We start from the raw sequence: 12,837 nt of genomic DNA, 5'->3' as shown, positions 1-12,837 counted from the left end.
CACTCTCGACTACTATTGTACAGCAGCCATTTTGAAGATCCCTTCATCATGCTTTTTTCATTAATGCGTCAGAGTTACCATGTTTGTCTCAACTGAGTGAATGATTCACATAGCAGCACTTATTCACAAAATCAGAAGACTTTGTTTATGATCAGGTTTAAATACATTTTTTCCCATGCCAACTGAAAACAACTCAAATGAAAAAAACATTAAATCCTGAAAACAAGTGTCATCCAGTAAATTATTGACCAACAATGTCTTGAGCCATGAGGTTTTAATACCAGGGATTTGTCGATGCATTATTGATCAAATTAGCTAATGTCAGTCCACACACTACACTGGTTTGTGCAAAACCACCATGAATAATTCAGTCATTTCAAGGGTATTGAATATTCTTTAGTTGAGCATGCTAAAGTGATTCATCAACAAAACTACAAATGATCAATTAAATTTAACTGTCCTTTGTATGACTGCAATCAAGATCCTTAATGGCTTTCCAAGAAACTCAGAAAGCTGGTTTTTAACATCAGTTGTACAGATTTCTACTTTGTGTACTCATCATGAAATGGTGCTGCCTGAGCAAACCACATTCTGACACACAAACTAATGAGTTTTATCCATTCTCCTGCAGTCTTAGAAAGAGGTTTATAAAGATCTCCCTGCTGTAGTTTTCCATTTAATTATTTTTGAATGAATTTTTACAAGAAGGAGATTTTCTGAGTTCTAATCTTATAACCCAACAGCTTCCTCACCAACCTCCTGATCTTCAAACCTGATCCTTTCACAGAGTTTTTAGTGCCCCTTCCTAATCTTTCCTCCTTCCACTTTATGGCTATTCTCTCCAAAGTGCCTTGGGAAATGTTTCTATTTTGAATTAATGATGTTGTTGTTGTTCTTGACTCTACATTGCCAGAGGGGAGTCTTATCCCACAAGTGTGCAAACTTTACCCTCTGAGGCCACATTCTGTGACTGCTTTGATAATAAACCATACAGATCAAAAATCAGTCAGTTTCTTAGAGTCAATTATATTTTTTTAAATTCAGGCACGGGACACAGTCATTCCTGGCTTGGCTGGCATTAATTGCTTATCCTTAAAATTGCCCCTGACAGGGTGATGGTGAGCTGCCTTCTTGAACAACTGTAAGTCCGTGTGCTGCAAGTAGATCCATAATGCTGTTTGGGAAGGAATGCCAGGATTTTGACCCAGCGACATTGAAAGAACGGCAATATATTCCCAAGTCAGAATGGTGAATGAACTTTCAGGTGATGGTATTCTTATGTATCTGCTGCCCTTGCTATAGGTTGTTTGGAAGGTGCTGTTTCAGGGTATTTAGTGAATTTCTGCAGTGCATCTTGTAGGTCGTACACACTGTTGCTACTGAGCATGAATGGTAGAGGGACTGGATTCTTGTGGATGTGGTGCCAATCAAACTAGCTGCTTTGTCCTGGATGGTGTCACGCTTCTTGAGTGCTGCTGGAGGTACAGTCATCTAGCCAAGGACTGCCTTCCAGAGATCCTACCTAGAAATGATGCTCATGGATGTCAAGAGAGAGCTTGATTCGGATTAGGGTTAGACTTGACTATCAAATGAATTGTTGTCAAATTATTCACACTAAACTCAGTTATGTTGGTTAGGTAAGACAACAAGGAGCACTGACTAATCATGGTGCCATAACCATTAAGGAGGCAAGTGGAAAAGTTAAAATCAGAAAGAAAACCAATTTTGCTCTGACCCTTGCAGAGCCCAGATGCAGCATATATAAAAATTCAACTGATATAAATAAGTCAAAGGAAATCCTGCACATCAAATCAACAAATATCAAAGTGATCCTGTCTGAAAAGTTCCAATTCCATTCAGATATGAGGTAAACCTTCTGCAATAGGTGCAATTGAAAGCTTCAGCAAAAATTGTTCTCAATATTGTGTGGGTTAGGTGATAGGTCAAATTCCCTAAAATGCATTCACATAATCACAAAGGTAAAATCCTCAACAAGCCAGCAAAATTTGGGAAGTGTAATAGAAAATGATTGCAAATTCATTTATTTTTCTTTGTATTAGGAAATAATTATTGCTGTACTTAAGACTCCTCAATTTGTTTCAGTAATTTTTCTGAAAGTGAGTAAATCGCAAGAAAAGAGCATCTCATCAAGAGTATTTGGTGTTTGCCTGAAAACTGGTTTAGAAAAATAATAAACCACATAATGATTTGATTAGTCTACGCAGTTTCTTAGTATATAAAATATTTGCAATATTTTAAAAATATTATAAAGTGCCTAGCAGCAGTTGTACATGTATGAAAATAAACTAAATTTAAAGAGTCTTTTCAAACAATCTCAAAACCTGGAGACTCATCAATCTTATTGTTGCAACCAAGGGGTGTAACCAATCTTTCGGGAGGGCGAACTTCAGGCGAACTTATTTATTCTTAAATAAACCAAGAAGTGCAGCTCACACTTGAAGGAACTCTCCAAAATATTATGAACAGAATTACTAATGATAATTAAAAAGAAACAATTTAATTATGGCAATCCTGGTTTCTTACTCTTTCTAAATTTGTTTGGTTTGGCGAAATTTGAAGTTTGGGCATTGCAGCCATCTGGCTTAGCAATCCAAAAAATATTACTCCAAGTGATTTGTTTTGTACCTGAAGAACCAGAGTAAAATATTTTGAAAGGGCCATGACCCTCTGATGAATAAATTCTGTGGGTTAATGAGTTAGAGTCAGTGCCACCAGGGGCAGCTCTAAATTAAGAGGCGGTGCATTTCTCAAAGCTTTTTATTTCAGAAATGAGGGTCACTGAGGAAGAGACAGAATATCCACTGTATCCATTACTCTGAGCTAAAATTAAAAAGCTCAAATGAGCAACCCTTATGCAATTAATTGCCTGAATAGTAACATGTATTCACTGGATGCAGCAAACCAATAAATACACAAAACCTGATATATTACAAGGCTAGAGTAAGCTGTTTCAACAGGTACGCTTTATCTGGAATGCTGGTGCTGAAAGTCCTGACACTATTACCCAGCAGCTTGTGTGCAGTGTGATTGCTGCAGCCTGGGTGCTGGATTCCAGCAGAAATTTTGCATTTATTTTTAGCCCCAGTATCTCAAAGGTCACAGGACTGTGCCACAAAACACACCGGATGACAGGCATTTCTGTTCATTAGCTTTGTACACAGAAGCTACAGACACATTCACAAGAACTAGATTGCTATTTCGAAATGGGTTACACTTTAGCAATTATTTCAAAAATGGCATTCTGTCAAGAAAGGTAATGAGCCGCTGTGGCTGTTTAAGGATATTACGTTATCATATACCAGATAAATGTAGAATGCTTTTGATTGAAAGTGTGCAATTACTGCTCACTGGGAGCTGATAAAATTATTCTTGCAGTGCAGCTCAGTAATGTTTATTTTTCAGAGAGAAATGTTCCTTTGGATTGACTGTGTTGCTGTGTGATCATACAAAATTGGCAGTCACTTTGTCACTGAGGCTTGTTAACTAAAGGCAATACTGAGAGGGTTTAACTATCAGGAAGTACTAAAAAAGCTGGGGCTCTTCTTTTTGTGAAATGAGAAAGCAGAGGAGCGATCTGTGAGAGATGTTTAAAATTATGACAGGGTTTGAATTGGCAGATGGAGGAAAGATATTTCCTCTACAGTTAAGTCCAAAACTAGGGGGGATAAATACAAAATATTTACTCATACATACAACAGAGAATTCAGGTAAACTTTACTTATTCATACAGTGTTAGAATGTGGAACTTGCTATTATGTGGCCTCGTTAAGTAATGTAGCAAAAGTGCTGTTAAGGGAAGCTAGATAAGTATTTGAGAAAGGAAGAGAAGAATATACAGGGTGTGAGTAGGCTTGTGTGCAGCATAAACACCAGCATAGAGAAGCTGGGCTGAATGGCCCATTGCTGCATTGTACACTAAACTCATTACACAGCACTGTGGGTCCCAAACCCCTTCCCTGGCTGAAAGGACTGAGGGAAGCTCAGCTATGGCACAGGCAGCTACCCGAGTGGCAGCAGCATTAATGGCTTAAAGCATGTCTTCTAATCCTTTCTTGAGATGAAATCTTGACTTAAAGAGCTGCTCTCCAATCACATGGTGTACAGCACAGTAGTCTTAGTAGTGCCAGCCAATCACATGGTGTACACACAGTAGTCTTAGTAGTGCCAGCCAAGAGAGGTGGCCATTACTGGTGATGTGAGTAAGGGTCTTGATAGGCCCAAGGGTGGGCCATTTCCAGACGCCTGTTCACTCTCTGTAATATTAGACAGATAGGGGCTAGCACGCAGGCAATAGAAAGACCACCTATTGGATTTTATATGTCCTCCCACCAACCCCCATCCCCACCTTCAAATCCACTGGTGTATAAAATTCAGCCATTTGTTTCAGAAACCCCCCTCAGAAAATGATTAGGAGTTTCTGTGCCAGTCGTCAGCTGCTCTTGGATGAATTCTGTGCATTGCAAAAAGGTTGAAGTTAACTAATGTTTAGGAAGAAATTAGTGACTGTGCTGAATTTGCTCATTAAAATACTTACACTACAATTTACTTCTGTTTCTCGGTTGAGGCGGTTGCCCTTTTTATTCTACAGTCTAAACATTTCACTTTGAGCCAGGCACACTGGCAATTTAAAATTTCATTGTTTTCCTCGGGAACATTTTCTCATTAGTAACAAATCCCAAATAGCGCAACCCTGCAGTGCAAAATCTTTATGAAAACAAACCTCAGCCCAGAAATCCCAAGGTTTTGGGCTGAAACTGATTGGGCAGTAACTGAGGCAAACTGAGGCAAAATCTCTACAATTTTCCTTTCCTTTGGACTTCAGTGGAAATTACAATGAGGAGAGCTAATTAAAACAGTTTACCAATTCACTGTCACAACTTTTGTAATATTGGACAATGGCAAAACGACACGACAGAATCCATATTGTGCAGAAAGAGGCCTTTTGGCCCAGCAGGTCTGCACCAACCCTCCAAAGAACATCCCACCCAGTTCCACTCCCTCAGCCCATCCCAAAAGCCCCCCATGGGGTTTTTACCATAGCTAACCCATTTAAGCTTTCCATGCCTGGACACTATGGGCAATTTAGCCAATCCACCTAACCTGCACAATTTCGACTATGGAGAAAGCTGCAGCACCCAGAGGAAACTCATGCAGACATAGGGAGAACATGCAAACTCCACACAGTCATCGAAGGCTGGAATCGAACCCGGGTCACTGGCGCTGTGAGACAGCACTGCTAACCGTTAAGCTATCATGCTGCCATCTTGGTATTCAGGAAAATATCCTTGAAAACTTTATTTTAGCAAGGCCAACTCAGCTTTCTCAGCCCCTGACTACTACACCTTTCCAAAATGGGATTCAGTTGAATTCCCTCTCATGCCAATGAATGGTCCAGTTTAGCAGCAATGGGTGTGTAAAAGAGTTGAGTGTCTTTCAGAGTGAAACAAATGTGAAACACCGCCAATCAGGCAACATCTACCTATCAGCAAAAACGGGAGTGCCTCTGCAGTGTCAAGATTTTTCAGCTCAGTCTTGACACTGTACAAGAAGATGCTGTAAATTACCAAACAGTATTCTGGTAAATGACTAATCAGAAGCTGGGGAATTTGGCTTCTTTAAATTCCTGTTCTATTCACTTTCTTTAAAAATGTTGCAAGGGCAGTAGGCCACACAGGGTTTTCATACCATTTCAACCTGTAAACAATTCAATATTTTACAATCATGTAACTGTAAATTATAGATTACTATTGAAAAGTGCATATTTCTTGATTGAAATGATTGTCTCTCTAAACAGATAAAAGACATGAATTTATAACTCATACAGCAATCTGCTTCAATGATTGTACAATATTAAAATGCTTATGGCAGTCAAATGTTCAATTAATCTCAACTTTCTCAACTCCCACATCAATCCATTCCTCTAGAATTCAGATTAATTACTTGCTGTTTTAGTTCAACTAAACCAGAAATAGTGTTTTGACAAATTCTGTCACTTGGATAGAATTTTGGGTGTGAAATTTCTTCGTATTGCCAGTCTTTTGAAATCCAATTTGAAATTACTTCATGTATCAATGCTCTAAAACCAGCTTTCTTCCGAAAGACCTATAAGGTTTATAGTCCAACAGGTTTATTTGTAAGCACTAACTTTCGGAGGGCTGTTCTTTCATCAGGTGGTTGAAGGAGCAGCGCTCCAAAAGCTAGTGCTTCTAAATAAACCTGTTGGACTATAACCTGTGTTGTATGACTTTTAACTTTGTACACCCCAGTCCAACACTGGCATCTCCAAATTATAAAGTTTTATAGGTTCATGACTGACACCGTTGCTAGAAGCTGCTAAAATATCTGTCAATGACCAGCATCAACATTCTGTCAATCTCGAACAGCCCCTGTCAAGTCCCTGATCACTGAAGGTTGGTGAGAACAGATGGAGAAGCAGGGGAACTCGCTGTCAAATTATGGACACTTTAAAACAACAACAACAAAAAAATTCAATTTCTCTTCAACCCATTAGTACTAAGACCTTAAAATGAAGTAATTTCACAATTCCAGCTTCTGCAGCAGCAGCACGTTGTTTACAACAGTGGTGGGAAACTGCACCAGAGGTTTGTTTTGAAAAGCAAGCATTAAAAAGGGAAGCTTTGAAAGTGGGATGAAGTTTGTGCAAGTTATACCCCATTCAGGTTGTTTTCATTCACTCCTGGAGTTTTCCCTTTATTCTTTTGGAAGACTGCAACGTTCTCAGCCATTAGCAGAGCCCAGCTGCAGACAGACTTAGCCATGCTAATCCAGTCAGCTTCGCCACCCCCCCACCCCCTAACACATCAGTGCAAAACATGGGAGCTCCTCATAATAGCCAGAGAGGAGGTGGCCACTCCAAACCCATAGTGACTAATCGTGACGGTTACTTCAGACAAAAAAAATTGAAAGGAGAGGCCTGAACATTTACAGACTTAAAAAAGTCTATTAACCAAATTGGAGAAATAGGTCATGATTATCTTTTTTCTGAGAGAGGAGAAATACCCATTCCCATAGAGACAACCTTTCTTTTGATTTACCAGGCTTGTTAGAGACTTACTTTCATTGCATGCCTGAACCTGGAGCAATGTACTTTAATGTGGAGGACGAATAACAAAGCCCCTTAAAAAATCAAACGTTTACCAAGTATTATTAACTCACAAAACTTTCTTTTTTTTAAAATTTAAGCCCTTTTTGTGCAATATTTTCAAAAGAATGTTAAAACTTAAAGTATGGAAGTTAGTGTGGCATCCTTTCACTTCAAAGGGGCAGCCTCGAACCCTAAATTAGGCCAGTGAAAAATCACCAAAAGAAACCCTCTCAAAGGATGGAAAGGTTACAAGGAATCAATTATGTTTGCTCTGCGCTAATGGGGTTTTATTTAGATTGTGGATATAATCTTTTATTATCCTCATCAGGTCATATTGTCATCAAATATAGGAACAGGCTCTTTGACCTGCCATGTTTATGCTAACCAACAAGCATCAAGCTACACCATTCCATTTACTTGCTCTTGGTCCATAGCCTACTATACTCTGGCACTGTGAGCACGTCCAGATGCTTCTTAAATGTTACAAGAATATCTGCCTCCACCACCCTCTCAGGCAGCACATTCCAAATTTCTACCATCTTCAGGATTAAAAATAATTATTTCTCAGCTCTCCTCCATACTACTTCCTCCTCACTTATGTCCTCTGGTCTGAGGTAAATATTTTTACAATCGACCTTACGTCTCTCATAAGTTTGTATACCTCACTTGGCTCCCCCCCCCCCCCCCTCCCCCCACCAATGCCTCCTCTGTTCCAAGTAAAACGAACCCATTCTATCCAGTCTCTCCTCATAATTGAGACTTATCATTCCAGGCAATAACCTGGTGAATCTCCTCTGTACCCTCTCCAGTATAATCACATCCTTCCAATAGTGTGGTGATCATAACTGCACACGGTAGTCAAACCAATATTTTATAAAGTTTTAACAAAATGTCCTTGCTTCTGTATTCACTGCCCCTGCTAATGAAGAAAAGCACTTCATGTGCCTTTTTCACCACCATATCAACCTGTGCTGACATTTTCGGGGATCTATGGACTTGCACACTAAGATTCCTTTAGTTCCTCAGTACTTGCCAGGGACCTATCACACATTATTAGATGTCAAAAATGGAACATCTTGCACTTATCTGGATGAAATTCCGTCTGCTATTGCTCTGCCAAATTTACCAACTGACCAATATCAGACTGTAGTCTGAGACCATCCTCCTCACTTCCAACAAGGCCACCACTTTTCATGTCATCTGCAAACTCACTAATTATACCCTCTACATTCACATCCAAGTCATTATTGCACATAACAAACTGCAAGGTCCCAGCACCGAATCTGGTTGTAGACCACTGATCACAGGCTTCCAATTAAAAAAGAAATCCTCCACCATCATCCTTTGCCTCCTGTTTGCAAGCCAACTTTGGATCCAGTTTGCCAATCTGCCTTCGATTCCATGGGCTGTCACCTTTTGGAGTAGCCTTCCATGTGAGGTCTTGTCAAAGGTCTTATTGAAGTCCATGTAAAACATATTAACTGCACAACCCTCATCAAGATATTTAGTCATCTTTACAAAAAGTTCAATTAATTTAGTCAGAGAGACTCTCCCTCTAACAAATCCGTGCTGACTATCCCTGATCAATCTCTATCTTTCCAAGTATTGATAAATCCTGTCCCTCAGCATTTTTCCAATAAATTCCCTACCTCTCAACAGACAAACTGATCTGTAATTACCTGGTCTGTTCCTGCTGCCCATCTTAAACAAAGGAACAACATTAGTTATCTTCCAGTTATCTGGCACTTTGCCTGTGGCCAGCAAAGTATTAAATATCTCCTTCAGGGTCCCAGCAATCTCCTCCCTTGCTTCCCATAGCAGCCTGGGATATATCTGATCTGACCCTGGGGATTTGTGCACCTGGATGCCTGTTAAAACATCTAATATCTCTTTATTTAAATTTAATGTGTTCTGGAATCTCACTATCCAAAAGGAAATCCCCAGTTACAATGTCTTTTTCCTCTGCGAATACAAGGGAGAAGTATTCATCCACATTCACTGACTCCACACAGACAGGTTCCCCTTTGGTCGCTAATGGGTCCCACTCATTCCCTGGTAATTTTCTTACTCTATAAAAAGCCTTGGGGTTTTCATTGATCTCATCTGCCAAATATATTTCTTGGCTTCTTTTTACCTTCTTAATTTCTTTTTTAAGCAACACTCTGCATTCTCTATCCTTTTGAACTGCCTCCCCTGTTTTTAATGCACTTTACCTAACATATGACGTGTCTCCTTTTTCTTTACTAAACTCTTGATATCTCTTGATATCCAGGGTTCTGCCTGCCGTTGCCCTTCACTCTTAGGGAAACACACTGACTCTGAATTCTCACTATACTACTTTTAAAAGACTCCCACTTACAATGTATAGTTACCTGTAAGAAGTTGTTCCCTGTCTTTGTTTGCCAGATCTTGTCCAATGATATTAAAATTGGCCTCAATTTAGACACTTAATTTCTGCACTATCCTTATCTCTTTCCACAATGGCTTTGAAACTTACAGAGTTATGGTCACTATCTCAAAAATGTGTACTCACATAAAACTACAACCTCTTGACCAGCTTCATTCACTAGGATTAGGACCAGCAATGCCCCATTTCTTGTAGGACTATATATGTACCGGCACAAAAAGCTCACCTGAATTCACTTTAAAAATTCCTCCCTGTTTGATATTTCAGGTCGACTCCTCTGCATCTCTGAAGCCACTTGACCTGCTGTGCTTTTTCTAGCTCCACACTTTATCAACTACTGAAATGTTCAGGCCTATAGGATTGTTAACAAGCCGAAATGGCTAAATAAGTTACTGACTTCAATGTGCCGACTCAGAGTATTAGGCTATCAGCTCAGGGCTGGATACGAGAGCAATGAGCTAGATACTTGAAAACACACCCAGTGGAGACACTAAACTACCACCCCTCTCCCCATACCCCCCAATTTCAATTCATACATCAGTGGAAGGAAGGAAGATTTAAAAAAAATAAACAGGAATCAACTCTTTTTTTTGCAAAATGATTTCTGTTTTACCTTTCTTACATCTACAGAAAAGATGACTTCATTTTGGGGCATTGTGAATTGAACATGTGGCTTTGATGAGCATACAGTATTTGTGTGGTCTCCCAGACCTGTCAGCTACATAGCAAATAAATGTTAACTGTTATTTAAATCCCAAGGTGTGCTTACCCCTGAGGTGCCTGCTACATCGACAAAGTGACTGCTTTAATTGTTAACTGAGGGAAGTTAGCAGAGCTGATCTGGTGCTCCAGCAGATGGGAATGTTTGAACTATCCACCTGCAAATACCACACTGCACTTAACACCACTCGGGGTTCATGCTCCCAACATTTTATTAACTTCAGCATAGCTAAAAGCATACCTGCCATTCAGGTCACTGAGCGAGTGACCACTTGGGATTGAAGTGATGAATAACGAGACACTTTCCACGATAAAATAATCATAATTTACAAGTAGCTGACAAGTTTGCAGGCCTGGCAATCTCAGCAACTTGCTGCACAGCATTCATCACAGCAACTGGGCCATCCATGACTTTAGCTCCTGGGCTGCTCTTTGCTGACCCTCCAGGTGTTCACCATTTGTTTCCCTGTCGAGGTGGCTGCTCTCCTGACGGCTTTCTCCACTTCTGCAGAACCCTGTAATCATTCTCTTCTGAAGCGGCTTTTTGCCTCTGAATTGTGGCATTAATCTTGCCCTGATGGCCTAGCCCCCTGTCATAGCAGTCAAGCGCATGTACGTCATTCAACAGCAATCACCACTGACCAGCACATGCCACTGTCAATGAAGACATTAACACATGTTCAGCACTTTCTCAGCCACTCTCAATGCACACAGTAATTTTTCTATTTCTGCATTCGGTAAACCCTTCCTCTGCCAAGCACTACTGCTTGCATATCTTCATCCACTAAACAAAAACAGTGAGTTGATCTTCATCAGTGCAAGTTATGTCACAAGTGAAAGATGAATGTTCTGAATTGTTAATATAGTTGCTTTATTCCACGTGAATGTTGTTGCTTTTCGCTTCATTCTTACTGCACTTATTGCACAAAAACATCTCATGACCATCTTTTCACATGAAGCAGGACTTCATTACAGCTTATTCAGGTCAGGCGAGGATTTTTGACTAGGATAGAAATAGCAGTGACTGTTTTTCGGTTACTGATTCGAGATGTCATCTGTATTTTAGTTTGTACACTAAATGGGTTCAAAAGATTATACAGAGACAGTTGTGCATCACTCCAGAAAAAATAACCAGGCCCTGGCCTGGAATGCTCCTTCCACAATGTCTCCAAATATATGAGCGGATATTTTGGGGTTGCAGAGAGGTATTTACTGAATCTCACTCTTCTGACAGGACCCTCACCTTCCAGGGCACATGATCGAGACAGTGGGCTTGTGTTGGACAGGATTTCACAAACATGCTGCTGTAAAGTTCATTCGTATAAATTGGTGTCTTTAGGCAAAGAGTTTTTCAAAGAATCCAAAAATGATTGCAAGAGATAAGGCAAAGAACATGAAATCATATCAGAATTTTTAAAATTGGGAATACAGGAACATGGCGCGCTTCACCTGTGCACCTGCAGATTATAATTGTGAATCTGGCATTCATTAGAGCTCCCTGTATTTTCCTCAAAAAATTACGTACCATTTAAAAAGTGTGGAAATATTACTGTTGAGGATCTACCTTGCTGAATAAATACCAGTAAATATCAGTTAATCTCAGAGCTGATACAGTTTACAAGTATTGGTGTAGCCAATAGCTGCAAATCATTCAAACTTAAAAAGTTTTTTTTACCCTAGTCTACACTGTTATGTTGTTTTCAAGTCAGGCACACTCACATCTGCCAAAAGGGATTGAAGTTAAACTGATGGTGATTGGATTGCACCCACATTCAGTAGGTTTTCAATAACCACATACTTGAAACCCTCTGAAACATCGACAGAAACGCAGCAGTCCTTGAAAAGTGAAACAAAATAAATATTGAAAGTTACTGTGGAATAATTTCAAAGTTTACATATTTAAAAAAGGAATGGGCAGGAAAATCAGTGAAGAAAACCACTAAGTTAAGATTTTTTAAAATCATAAAATGGATCAATCTGAACAGGGAAGGCGTTCAGTAAATACTAGTTTTCCTTGAAACAAGACTTTGTTCATAATTTGATCCCATCAGAGATTATTTTATTTGGCTGCGCAATTTTTATATAAAAGAGATAAAGATGTGGAAATCATTAGCATGCACAATGCAAGCACTGAGGCTAAAGAGTCACTGCAACACTCCACAGCACTCAAAACAGAAGCTACTCTTACACCAGGCTGAACTAACTGCAGTCCAGATGGTGTACTGCTCTACACTCAAGAGACTGAGCAAAGAACACATCAAAGCAGGCAGAGATCATATTGACATCTGTTCAGACATGTCAATAACGGTCACAAAGCCTTCAGTAATGACCCTTCGATAGTTAGAGGAGAGTGAATTAGTACTGCCTATACCACAATTGTCCCGAGAGGCTTGATTGGGATTGGGGTGGATAACAGCTACTTGCGATCTAGAGCTGAATCATTTATCTTTCACTCAATTGCCACCTTTTTCAAGTCAGTTATTAGATGCCAAATCTTTTTTTTAAAAAAACCTGCCGTCAACACGGTCCAGTGAGCAACCTGTTCTATCAGTACACCAGCACAAAAGAAACAGAGACCTTACTA

General features: G+C 39.7%; 1 protein-coding gene and 1 long non-coding RNA gene across 4 annotated transcripts in view; one reads left to right on the top strand and one right to left on the bottom strand.

Annotated features, from left to right (window-relative positions):
• slit2 (slit homolog 2 (Drosophila)) overlaps positions 1 to 12,837 on the bottom strand; it is a 464,730-nt gene that overhangs the window by 364,061 nt on the left and 87,832 nt on the right. The gene's annotated exons all lie outside the window — the stretch shown is intronic.
• LOC122551711 (uncharacterized) overlaps positions 3,222 to 12,837 on the top strand; it is a 36,607-nt gene continuing 26,991 nt past the window's right edge. The window contains exon 1 of the long non-coding RNA XR_006312168.2: positions 3,222 to 3,274. This is a non-coding gene — a long non-coding RNA (uncharacterized LOC122551711). The remainder of the gene's footprint in view (positions 3,275 to 12,837) is intronic.

Source organism: Chiloscyllium plagiosum, unplaced genomic scaffold (genome assembly GCF_037043375.1).
Source record: "Chiloscyllium plagiosum isolate Xiang-an unplaced genomic scaffold, Cpla_swu_hap1 HiC_scaffold_1, whole genome shotgun sequence".
In the NCBI taxonomy this organism is placed as follows: Eukaryota; Metazoa; Chordata; class Chondrichthyes; order Orectolobiformes; family Hemiscylliidae; genus Chiloscyllium; species Chiloscyllium plagiosum.
Note: the sequence above shows the minus strand (reverse complement) of the source record. Positions and strands in the feature narration are given on the sequence as shown.